This window comes from Rhinolophus ferrumequinum, chromosome 6, assembly GCF_004115265.2.
Source record: "Rhinolophus ferrumequinum isolate MPI-CBG mRhiFer1 chromosome 6, mRhiFer1_v1.p, whole genome shotgun sequence".
Lineage (NCBI taxonomy): Eukaryota > Metazoa > Chordata > Mammalia > Chiroptera > Rhinolophidae > Rhinolophus > Rhinolophus ferrumequinum.
Window position 1 is genome coordinate 93,686,459 of NC_046289.1, and position 13,679 is coordinate 93,700,137.

Genomic DNA, 13,679 nt, shown 5'->3' on the forward strand with positions numbered 1-13,679 from the left:
ATTTTGGTTGTTTCCATGTCTTGGCCACCGTAAATAAAGCTGCAATGAACGTTGGCGCACACATGTCTTTATGGATAAATGTTTTCAGATTTTTTGGGTAGATACCCAGGAGAGGGATTGCTGGGTCATATGGCAATTCTATTCGTAATTTTTTGAGGAACCTCCACACTGCCTTCCATAGCTGCTGCACCAGTCTGCATTCCCACCAACAGTGTATGAGGGTTCCTTTTTCTCCACAGCCTCTCCAACCCTTGTTACTGTTTGTCTTGTTGATGATAGCCATTCTAACTGAGGTGAGGTGATTTCTCATTGTGGTTTTTATTTGTATTTATCTGATGATTAGTGATGTTGAGCATTTTTTCATATGTCTATTTGCCATTTATATGTCGTCTTTGGAGAAATGTCTCTTCAGGTCCTCTGCCCATTTTTCAATTGGGTTGTTTGTTTTTCTGTTGTTGAGTTTCATGAGTTCTTTGTATATTTGGGATATTAGCCCCTTATCAGAGGCATTGTTTCCAAAAATCTTCTTCCATTCACTTGGTTGCCTCTTTATTTTGTCTATGGTTTCTTTTGCTGTGCAGAAGCTTTTAAGTTTTATAGAGTCTCATGCATTTATTTTAATTTTTACTTCCCTTGCCTTTGGAGTCAAATTCATAAAATGCTCTTTGAAACCAAGGTCCCTAAGTTTAGTACCTATGTTTTCTTCTATGCAGTTTATTGTTTCAGGTCTTATGCTTAAGTCTTTGATCCATTTTGTATTAATTTTGGTATATGGTGACAGATAGCAGTCCAGTTTTATTCTTTTTCACGTGGCTTTCCAATTCTCTCAACACCGTTTATTGAATAGGTTGTCTTTTCTGCATTGTATGTTTTTTGCTTCTTTGTCAAAAATTATCTGTCCATATTTATGTTTGTTTATGTCTGGGTTCTCAATTCTATTCCATTGGTCTGTGTGTCTGTTTTTCTGCCAATATCATGCTGTTTTGATTATTGTTGCCCTGTAGTACAAGCTAAAGTCAGGGAGTTGTTATATCTCCAGCATTGGTCTTTTTTCTTAGTATTGCTTTGGCTATTTGGGGTCTTTTGTAGTTCCATACAAATCTGATGATGTTTTGTTCTATTTCTTTAAAAAATGTCATTGGGATTTTGATGAGGATTGCATTAAATCCCCATTATATATTGCTTTGGGTAATACGGCCATTTAAACCATGTTGATTCTTCCAATCCATGAACTCGGAATGTCTTTCCATTTCTTTGTGTCTTCTTCAATTTCTTTCAAAAATGTCTTATAGTTTTCAGCATATAGGTCCTTCACATCCTTGATCAAGTTTATTCCTAGGTATTTTATCTTTTTTGTTACAATTGCAAAAGGATTTTTTTTTCTTTTTCCGAGATTTCATTGTTAGTATATAGGAATGCAATGGACTTTTGTACTTTGATTTTGTAGCTGGCCACTTTACTGTACTCGTTGATTGTTTCTAATAGCTTTTTGGTGGAGTCTTTAGGGTTTTCTATATATAACATCATATCATCTGCAAAGAGTGACAATTTAATTTCTCCATTACCAATTTGGATGCCTTTTATTTCTTTCTCTTGCCTGATTGCTCTGGCAAGGACTTCCAACACTATGTTGTAAAGCAGAGGTGATAGGGGACAGCCCTGTCATGTTCCAGAACGAGAACAAAGGGCTTCAGTCTTTCACTGTTAATCATGAGATTAGCTGAGGGTTTGTCATATATGGCCTTTATTATGTTAAGGTATTTTCCTTCTACACCTATTTTATTAAGTGTTTTAACCATAAATGGATGTTGTATCTTGTCAAATGCTTTCTCTGCATCAATTGATATAATCATATGATTTTTGTCTGTTATTTTGTTTATTTGATGTATCACATTGATGGATTTGTTTATGTTGAACCATCCTTGTGCCCCTGGGATGAACCCCAATGGGCTGTGATGAAGAATCTTTTAATGCATTGTGGCATTCGATTTGCTAGAATTTTGTTCAGGATTTTTGCATCTGTATTCATCAGAAATATTTGTCTGTAGTTTTCTTTTTTTGTTTGTTGTCCTTACCAGGTTTTGGTATCAGGGTAATGTTGGCCTCATAAAATGAGTTATGGAGCATTGTCTATTCTTCAGTTTTTTGGAAGAGTTTGAGTAGGGCAGGTATTAGATCCTCTTTGAAGGTTTGGTAGAATTCACTAGTGAAGCCATCTGGTCCTGGACTTTTGCTTTTGGGAAGGTTTTGGATGACTGATTCAATTTCCTTACTGGTGATCGGTCTATTTAGATTTTCCAGTTCTTCGTGATTCAGCCTAGGAAGGCTATATGTTTCTAAGAACTTGTCCATTTCTTCTAGGTTATTGAATTTGGTGGCAAATAATCCTTCATAGTATTCTTGGATGATCCTTTGTATTTCTGTGGCATCTGTGATAACTTCCCTTCTTTCATTTCTGATTTTGTTTATTAGTGTCTTTTCTCTTTTTATCTTAGTGAATCTAGCCAAGGGTTTGTCAATTTTATTAATCTTTTCAAAGAACCAGCTCTTTGTCACATTGATTTTTTTCTATTGTCTTTTTGTTCGCTATTTCATTTAGTTCTTTTCTGATTTTTATAATTTCCTTTCTTCTGCTGACCTTGGGTTTCACTTGTTCTTCTTTTTCTAGCTCTTTAAGGTGTAACGTAAGGTTATTTATCTGGGATTTATCTTGTTTCTTTATATAGGCCTGTAATGATATAAATTTCCCTCTTAAAACTGCTTTCACTGTATCCTAAAAATTTTGGTAGGATGTATTTTCATTCTCATTTGTTTCTATGTATCTTTTGATCTCTCCTCTAATTTCTTCTTTGATCCATTCATTCTTTAAAAGTATGTTGTTTAATCTCCATGTATTTGTGTTTTTTCCTGCTTTCTTTTTGCAGTTGATATCCAATTTCAAAGACTTGTGATCAGAGAATACGCTTGGTATGATTTCAAACTTCTTAAATTTCCTGAGGTTAGTTTTATGTCCCAATAGCTGGTCTATCCTTGAGAATTTTCCATGTACACTAGAAATAAATGTACAGTCTAAATGATGTTCTAGGATAAATGCTCGATAAATGCTCGATAAATGTAGTGCTCGATAAATGTCAATTATGTCGATTTTATCTAATGTGTCATTTAGCGCTGCTATTTCTTTACTTATTTTCTTTTGGATAATGTATCCATAGCTGTCAATGCTGTGTTTAGGTCCCCTACTATAATTGTGTTTTGGTTAATTTCTCACTGTATCTCTCTTAGTAGTTGCTTGGTATATTTCGGTGCTCCCTGATTGGGGGCATAAATATTGATGACTGTTATGTTTCCTTGTTGTATAGCCCCCTTTATCATTATGAAATGTCCATCTTTGTCTCATTACCTTTTTTATCCTGAAGTCTGTTTCATCTGATATCAGTATGACTATACCTGGTTTTCTCTGGATACCATTTGCTTGGAGTGTCAATTTCCACCCTTTCACTTTGAATCTGTCTTTGTCCTTGTAGCTGAGGTATGTCTCCTGGAGGCAGCATATGGTTGGGTTTATTATTTTTTTAATCCAATCTACTACTCTGTGCCTTTTTATTGGTGAGTTCAGTCCATTTACATTTAGGGTGACTATTGATATGTGAAGATTTCCCATCATTCTACCTTTGGTTTTCTGGTAAGACTGTATCTCCATTGTTTCTTTGCCTTTTTGTTGTTGTCTATTATTTCTGTATGGTGATATTCTATGATTTTTCCCTTTCTTTCTTCTTTTATTGTGTTATATATTTCAGTTCTGGATTTTTTTTTTAAGTGGTCACCTTTAAGTTTATGTAAAAGAAAGTTTCATATTTAGAGTATTCCATTTCCTTCAGCATGCTTACTTTCTCCATCCCCATATTCCGGTACAGTCCTTTACTCTCCCCTTTTTTATGTTTTGGTTGTCCCAAGTTATCCCCATTTATGCTCGTCAAATAGCCACCTTCAGTATTTCTTGTAGTGCAGGTCATGTGTTTGAAAATTCCCTCAGCTTTTGTATGTATGAAAAGGTCCTTATTCCTCCTTCGTATCTAAAAGATACGTTTGCTGGATATATTATTTTTGGCTCATAATTTCTCTCTTTCAATAGTTTGAATATTTGGTTCCACTCCATCCTGTCTTGTAGAGTTTCTGCTGAAAAATCTGATGATAATCTAATGGGCTTTCCTTTGTAGGTTACTGTCTTCTTTTCTCTGACTGCCTTGAGGATTCTTTCTTTGTCATTAATGTTTGATAGCTGCAATACAATGAGCCTTGGAGAAGGCCCATTGGGGTTGAGGTAATTAGGTGTTCTATGTGCTTCTTGGATTCGAGGACCCAGTTCTTTCCACAAGTTTGGGAAATTCTCGTCGACTGTTTGAATACACTTTCTGTTCCCTTCTCTGTTTCTTCTCCTTCTGGTATGCCCATTATTCTTACATTGCTCTTTCTGATGCAGTCAGAAAGTTCTTGTAGAATTCTCTCATTTCTTTAAGTCTCAAGTCTCTTCTTCCATCCGTGTCATTTCCAGATTTCTATCTTCGATGTCACTGATTCTTTCCTCCATCTCTACTACCTAAGCTAGCTATTTCATTCTTCATTTCTTTTATTGAGTTCTTTTTTTTTTTTTTTTTATTTATTGGGGTGACAATTGTTAGTAGAATTACATAGATTTCAGTTGTGCAATTCTGAATCACATCATCCATAAATCACACTGTGTGTTCACCACCCAGAGTCAGCTCCCCTTCCATCACCGTACATTTGATCCCCCTCACCCTCATCCCCCACCCCCCAACCCCCTTACGCTCTGGTAACCACCAAATTACGTTCCCCAGATTAATTTTCAAACCCCGTGGCCATCCTGTGGTCACCGACTGCCCTCCAATCCCCTCACCCTCCCCCCCACCCCCCACTCCCCCCGCCCATCTAGCAACCCTCAGTTTTTCCTCATTGTCTCCCAAACAGTTTCTGATTAGTTCATTCACTTATTCTTTTCTTTAGAATCCGCAAATAAGTGAGATCATATGGAACTTATCTTTCTCTGTCTGACTTATTTCACTTAACATAATGTTCTCTAGATCCATCCATGTTGTTGCAAATGGTAAGATTTCTTTCTTCCTTATGGCTGCATAATACTCCATTGTATAAATGTACCACAGTTTCTTAATCCAGTCATCTACCGATGGGCATTTTGGTTGTTTCCATGTCTTAGCTATTGTGTATAGTGCTGCAATAAACATAGGAGTGCATAGAGATTTTTGAATTGAAGTTCTGGATTTCTCCGGATAGATACCTAGGAGTGGAATTACTGGATCATAAGGTAGTTCCATTTTCAGAATTTTGAGATACCTCCATACTGTTTTCCATAGCGGCTGCACCAGTCTGCAATCCCACCAACAGTGCACAAGCGTTCCCTTTTCTCCACATCCTCGCCAGCACTTGTTGTTTGTTGATTTATTGATGATAGCCATTCTGACTGGGGTGAGGTGGTATCTCATTGTGGTTTTTATTTGCATTTCTCTGATGGTTAGTGAGGTTGAGCATTTCTTCATATGTCTGTTTGCCATCTGTATGTCCTTTTCAGAAAAATGTCTCTTCAAGTCCTCTGCCCATTTTTTAATTGGATCGTTTGTTTTTTTGGAGTTGGGTTGAGTAAGTTTTCCATAGATTTGTGATATTAATCCCTTATCAGATATATCACTGGCAAATATCTTTTCCCATTCAGTAGGATCCCTTCTTGTTTTATTGATGGTTTCCTTTGCTGTGAAAAAACTTTTTAGTTTGATATAATCCCACATGTTTATTCTTTCTCTTAGTTCCCTCGCGCGAGGGTGTATATCAGTAAAAATCTTACTCCGGGTAATGTCTGAGAAGTTTCTTCCTATGTTTTCTTCTAGGTATTTTATGGTTTCAGACCTTACATTTAAGTCTTTAAGCCATTTTGAATTTATTTTTGTATATGGTGTAAGGAGGTGGTCCAACTTCATTTTTTTGCATGTGTCTGTCCAGGTTTCCCAGCACCATTTATTGAATAGACTGTCATTACTCCATCGTACATTCTTGCTTCCATTGTCGTAGATTAAATGGCCATATAGGCGTGGATTTATTTCTGGACTCTCTATTCTGTTCCATTGATCTATGTGTCTGTTTTTATGCCAGTACCATGCTGTTTTGATTACTGTAGCCTTGTAGTATAATCTGAAGTCAGGTATTGTTATACCTCCCACTTTGTTCTTATTTCTCAAGATTGCCTTTGCTATTCGGGGTCTTTTATGGTCCCATATAAATTTTAGGATTATATGTTCTATTTCTGTGAAAAACGACGTTGGCAGTTTGATAGGAATTGCATTGAATATGTATATTGCCTTAGGCAGTATGGACATTTTAACTATATTAATTCTTCCTATCCATGAACATGATATGTGTTTCCATCTATTTATATCTTCCTTCATTCCTTTCATCAGTGTCTTATAATTTTCTGAGTATAGATCTTTTACTTCTTTGGTTAAATTTATTCCCAGGTATTTTATAGTCTTTGGAGCGATTGTAAATGGGATTGTTTTTTTAATTTCTCCTTCTGATGTTTTATTATTGGTATATACAAATGCAACTGATTTCTGAATATTAATTTTGTATCCTGCCACTTTACTAAATTCATCTATCAGCTCTAATAGCTTCTTGGTGGAGTCTTTAGGGTTCTCTATATATAGTATCATATCATCTGCATACAATGATAACTTTACTTCCTCCTTACCAATCTGGATGCCTTTTATTTCTTTTTCTTGTCTGATTGCTGTGGCAAGAACTTCCAGAACTATGTTGAATAGAAGCGGAGATAATGGGCATCCTTGCCTTGTTCCTGATCTTAGGGGGAATGGTTTTAGCTTTTCCCCATTGAGTATGATGTTAGCTGTGGGTTTGTCATATATGGCCTTTATTATGTTGAGATAAGATCCCTCTATTCCCACTTTCTTAAGGGTTTTTATCATAAATGGCTGTTGGATTTTATCAAATGCTTTTTCTGCATCTATTGATATGATCATGTGATTTTTATTTTTCATTTTGTTAATGTGGTGTATCACATTAATAGATTTGCGGATGTTGAACCACCCCTGCATACCAGGAATGAATCCCACTTGATCGTGGTGAATGATCTTTTTAATGTATTGCTGAATTCTGTTTGCTAATATTTTGTTGAGGATTTTTGCATCTATGTTCATTAAAGATATCGGCCTGTAGTTTTCTTTTTTTGTGGTGTCTTTGTCTAATTTTGGGATCAGGGTGATAGTGGCTTCGTAAAAAGTGTTTGGGAGTCTTCCCTCCTTCTGGATTTTTTGGAAGAGCTTGAGGAGAATTGGTGATAATTCTTTTTTGAACGCTTTGTAAAATTCACCTGTAAAGCCATCTGGTCCAGGGCTTTTGTTTGTTGGGAGACTGTTGATTACTGATTCAATTTCCGTGGTGGTAATCAGTCTATTCAGGTTTCTGTTTCTTCTTGAGTTAGCCTTGGAAGGTTGTACGCCTCTAGAAAATTGTCCATTTCTTCCAAATTGTCAAATTTGTTGGCATATAGTTGCTCATAGTAACTTCTTAAAACTCTTTGTATTTCTGCAGTGTCCGTTGTCACTTCTCCTCTTTCGTTTCTGATTTTATTAATTTGGGTCCTCTCTCTCTTTTTTTAATGAGTCTGGCTAATGGTTTGTCGATTTTGTTTATCTTCTCTAAGAACCAACTCTTGGATTCATTGATCTTTTGTATTGTTTTTCTGGTTTCTATTTCATTTAATTCTGCTCTGATCTTTATTATCTCCTTCCTTGTGTTCCCTTTGGGCTTATTTTGCTGTTCTTTTTCCAGATCCCTTAAATGTGAAGATAAACTGTTGATTAGTGATGTTTCTTGTTTCTTTAGGTAGGCCTGCAAAGCTATGAATTTCCCTCTTAGGACTGCTTTCGCGGCATCCCAAAGATTTTGGGTCGTCGTGTTTTCATTTTCATTTATCTCGAAATATCTTTTGATTTCTTCCTTGATCTCCTGCTTGACCCATTCATTATTTAGTAATAAGTTATTCAGCCTCCATGAATTGGTGTGTCTTCCCGTTTTTTTCCTGTAGTTCATTTCTAATTTCATAGCATTGTGATCAGAGAAGACAATTGGTATGATTTCAATTTTCTTAAATTTATCAAGACTTGTTTTGTGGCCTAACATATGATCTATCTTGGAAAATGTTCCATGTGCGCTTGAGAAGAAGGTGTATTTTGCAGCATTGGGGTGAAATGTTCTGAAAATATCGATTAAATCCAAGTGGTCCAATGTATCATTTAAGGCTGTTGTTTCCATATTGATTTTCTGTCTGGAAGACCTGTCCCTTGTGGTCAGAGGTGTGTTGAAGTCCCCGACTATAATAGTGTTACTGTTGATCTCTGCCTTTATGTCAGTCAGTACCTGTTTTATATATTTAGGTGCTCCTATGTTGGGTGCATAGATGTTTACTAGGGTTATGTCCTCTTGTCGGATCGATCCCTTTATTATTATATAGTGCCCATCTTTATCTTTTAGTATGTTCTTCATTTTAAAGTCTATTTTGTCAGAAATAAGTATTGCAACTCCAGCTTTTTTCTCGTTTCCATTTGCATGAAATATCTTACTCCAACCCTTCACTTTCAGCCTGTGTGTGTCTTTTGTTCTGAGGTGAGTCTCTTGTATACAGCATATACAAGGGTCTTGCTGTCTTATCCAGTCAGCCACCCTATGTCTTTTGATTGGAGCATTTAATCCATTTACATTTAAAGTGATTATTGATAGGTACATAGATATTGCCATTTTTAAATTTGTAGTTAGGTTGTTTTGATCTTTCTTCTATTTACAGAAGACCTTTTAGTATTTCTTGCAATGCTGGCTTGGTGGTAATAAATTCCTTTAGCTTATTTTTTTCTGGAAAGCTCTTTATCTCTCCATCAACTTTAAATGATAGCCTTGCTGGATAAAGCAATCTAGGTTGTAGGCCTTTGTTTTCCATCACTTTAAGTATCTCCTGCCACTCCCTCCTGGCCTTCAATGTTTCTGTAGAAAAATCATTTGATAGTCTTATGGGAGTTCCCTTGTATGTAACCCTCCGTCTTTCTCTTGCTGCTTTTAGGATTCTCTCTTTGTCTTTAAGCTTTGCCATTTTAACTATAATGTGTCTTGGTGTGGACCTGTTTGGGTTAATCCTGGTTGGAACTCTCTGCACTTCCTGGACTTGTATGTTGGTTTCCTTCATCAGGTTGGGGAAGTTTTCAGACATTATTACTTCAAATATGTTCTCAATCCCTTGCTTGCTCTCTTCACCTTCTGGTATTCCTATGATGCGCATGTTGTTGCGCTTGATGTTATCCCAGAGGTCTCTTAGGCCATCTTCATTGTTTTTTATTCTTTTTTCTTTTTGTTGTTCCGTTTGGGTGATCTCTGCTACCTTGTCTTCTAAGTCGCTGATTCGATCCTCTGCTTCATCTAGCCTGCTGGTAATTCCTTCAAGTGAGTTCTTAATTTCGGTAATTGTGTTCTTTAGTTCCAACTGGTTTTTCGTTATGATTTCTACATCCTTCTTTATGTTTTCTCTAAGCTCGTTTGTTATGATTTCTACATCCTTCTTTATGTCTTCTCTAAGCTCCTTAAACATTCTTATCACCAGTGTTCTGAACTCTGTCTCTGAGAGGTTGGTTACGTCTGCTTCATTTGGTTCCAGTTGTGGAAGCTTCTTCTGTTCTTTTATTTATTGAGTTCTTAATCTCCACAAATTCTATTTGGTTCTTTTTTAAAATTTCAATCTCTTTGGTAAAATGTTCATGCTATTCTTTGATTGTGTTTCTGAGTTCATTAAACTGCCTTTCTGTGTTTTCTTGCATCTTGTTGAGTTTTTTAAGAACTGCAATCTTGAATTCTCTGTCATTTAAGTCACATATTTCCTTGTCTCTACGTTCATTTTCTGGAGACTTTTCCTTTTCTTTCTGAGCTATCTTGTTATATTGGTTATTCATGGCTATTGATGATTTATTATTTCTCTTCCTAGACATCTACAGGAGTGGGTTCTACAACAGGTTGATTGAAAGAGGTCTTTTGTTTTCCAGTAGGTGTTGGTAGGATGTTTTATTCTCTCTCTGACTGCAGCCTTTTATTCTCTCTCACACTGTAGTGTTATATTTTCTCTGCACCCTTCCAACTTCTCACACAATGGGGGGATTCCCTGGAAGGCAGGCTTCTGCTCTGTGAAAAGTTCACCTGGGTCATAGGGCACCACCTCCGTGGGGGGATGTGGAGAGCTTCTGAAGTTCCAAAGTTATTCCTGCACCAGAGTCAGAGCCCATGTGTTTCAGCAGCTCTGTTTACTCCTGCAGGATCTATGCAAATAGATGTGGACAGGGGCAGGGTGGGTTGTGAGAGGTGGCCCAGAGCAATGGCCATGACCACCATCACAGCCAGTCCTGCTTACACGGCTCCCTCCCCTTTGCCGGAACTAGTTGGGCTGTGACTCTGTGTATGCAGACCACAGTTCTCAGAACTGCAAATATTCTGTTCTTTTGATCTGACACTGCTACTCTTCCGCTTCTAGCACTGGGCAGGTGGGGCCGGTGCAAACTCTGGGAGGGTAGGGAGGGGACAGCTAGTCTCAGTGCTTAAGGCTTCCATTCTCTGCTACAGTGAGGGCTTAAACCACCATTTTCAGCCTCTTCCCTCTGTCTTTGCTTTGAGGTCTCTGCTGTGAGTGCTGGGTTCAGCCGTGTTATATGCTGTCCTCTCAGCCCTGTGGGCCCTAAGCGGAGTCCTAGCAGTCTGAATTCTTCCCTCTCCCGCAGCGGTGGTAGTTCTGTAATGCAGTGAGCTTAGAGCACTGAGCTAGATCTATTTCCTGTGCCCATGAAGCCCCGTCTCCACACTGCTCCCTTCCCTCCTCCCCAACTTGTGCAATTTGCCCACCTTTAGATGATTTCAGTAGTGTGCCTCTTAGTCTTGCCTGTCTGTTGCGCAGGGAGTTCTTTGAGGAACTATAGTTTTTCAATTTGTTGTAAATTCCAGGGGAGACTTCAAGAGGCTCACCTCACACCACCATTTTTATAACATCATCTCTGAAATGTCTAATAGGAAGACTTACCTCTTCTTCATGTGTTTGTCATTCCCATTTAAAAAAAACCAAAAATATGTAAAATAAGTGTTGACAATCTTCACAGTTGAGTACACTTGAATGAGATAGACCCATAGATCATGTATTTTGGGGAGTTATACAGGAAACAGTATTATGGATTCTCTGTCAGAACCTGTATATTCATTCAATAGTCTTCTGGAAACTATTTCAGATTGTGTGATTATAAAACTGCCAATATCATTCTCTCAAGAACGTTTCATAACTGTACTCTAGAGCAATTTCCTTTATTCCTGATCTAGGATGAAGCATTTGATTCCTAAGGAAACCAAGATTTTTTGCCAAGGTCCCATTTACTCAACAACTAGAAGCCAAACCCAATAATTTCATTTTATTTTCATTTTCAATGTCTGCATTTTATAGACTTTTCACCTGGATGTCTTTCAAGTAACTTGACCTCGAGAGACTGAAGGTGAATTCATTATCTTCTGCGTCTTACCACATTGTCATCTTGTCTTGAATTTCTGTTAAGTAAAAAGTATTACACAAATTTCCCAAGCCGGAAACCCCAGAGTTATCCTAGACAGCCCCGATTCTTACTCTAACAGGTCATCAAGTAGTATTTATGCATCTTCATAAATATCCCTTGTATTTATCCTCTTATTTTTATCATCTTATTGTGACATTGAGAATTGTTTTGAGGTGGAAAAAAATCCAATAGTCTTATTTATTGGCTCTGCTACAAATGTAGTAAATCTGGTTTCTGCAACCTATCTCTAATTGTAAATCCTTTTATTTATTCCTAGTTGACTGACCCCCTTTTCAATTCTCCATAGGGGTTATTTTAAATTTTCACTAGTTTTTTAATGCTTTCTTTCCATTTACCTCTCTATTATCAAGGGAAGGAGATAGGCCTCAATCAGGTATTTTACCTGGTAACAAATGAAAATGTTTTAATTATATGGTTATGTGGTAAAATATCTGAATGCAAAATTATCTTTTACTTCAAGAAGTCAATGACTGAAAGTCAGTAGTTTCTTTGGAGAAAATACTGCACGCCTGCTAAATGTTGTTTGCTTAATTAAATTAAGCAATCAAACCTTATTATATTAGAATCCTCAAAAACAGTTTAATTAAGTACTAATATTTGAGCTAATAAATTTTAAGATAAAAGTAAGGGGTGCTTCAAGAAGCAATAATTCCTGTTTAAGTATTTTTTAAAAAGTCATTGAGAGTGCAAAATTACTCTTGCTTCTGCTTTCATGCTGAACTGCTCAGGAAAATAAAGCTTAGTCAATGACTTTTAAAAGAAAGGCTTGGAACTTCCACAAAGACTGCAAAACTATTTTGATTTTAAACTATGAAAGGGAGCCATTTTCTTAGCCAGTGAGTACAAACTAATGATGGTGACCTCTTCAGATTATAGTATGGACTCTAACATGTCACCAATTGCCGCTATGATTATAGCTTTAACATTGACATTAAAGATATTTTCATACTCTACAGATGACATGTAACAGTGGCACTATATCTCTCTGTTTCTCATTACAATGATTCTGACATTCGGCATGAGTTACAGATATTATAACACTAGAGCCCTGGAGGCATAAACTTGGAGTTGTAAGCACTTAAAATTTTTACACTGGTAAAACATTTTGCTTATAACTGGCTGGAGAATTGAGTTTAAACATTTTTGAACAAAGTATGATCCGGTTAACATTAGAATTTCCATTTCTACAAGTGGCCTTAACACTGGTATGGAATTTGAAACCTATACAAATGAAATGTACATAAAACCTCCTTTCACCTCCACTTTTGAGTGGGAAGAAATATACCAACTACGTTAGTATTATAGAGATTTGATAATTACATAAGTTTGGTTTAGAAATACAGTCTGAAAGTTATAGGTTAACTCTCTCATCTTTAGGGTGCAATTTTCATTTGCCATCTTATGTCCGTTTGAGGGCATTTTTCAATTTTGACTTTTCATTTTCAAAGGTCTATGCAAACAATTGTCAGGCTAGTGAGATAAAGTGAGATTATGCTATGTATTCCAGTAGGGGGCAGCGGTAGGGCAATTTAAAACACACATGCCTTCACAAACTTCCCAAAAGTTTATCCCTTTTATTAAGGAGGTTCTAGTCTAAGAAGTATATTTAGAGGAGCCCACCCGCATCTCTAATGTATCTTTCCATTGAAGCCACACTTCCCTAGGCACTTCTCTTTGAGGACTGTTTGACTAAAATCCCGGAATGCCCACTCATAGGCCTCAGAGAAGATCTCTCTCCTTTCTACCTGTGCTTTCCATCTGAGGTTTGACCCTATGCACTGCATCCACCTGTCTTAGCAGTTTGTCTGCTGTACTCTTGCTGCACCAAAGCCTTTCTTGCAGAGACTGTCCTAGTCCAAGGCTTCATTTAGGGTTTAGTAAGCAGAATAATGGGCCCTTAAAATTATCTACCTACTAATCTCCAGAACCTGTGAATATGTTGTTTTACATGGCTAAAGAGGCTTTTGCAAATGTAATTAAGGTTATAAACCT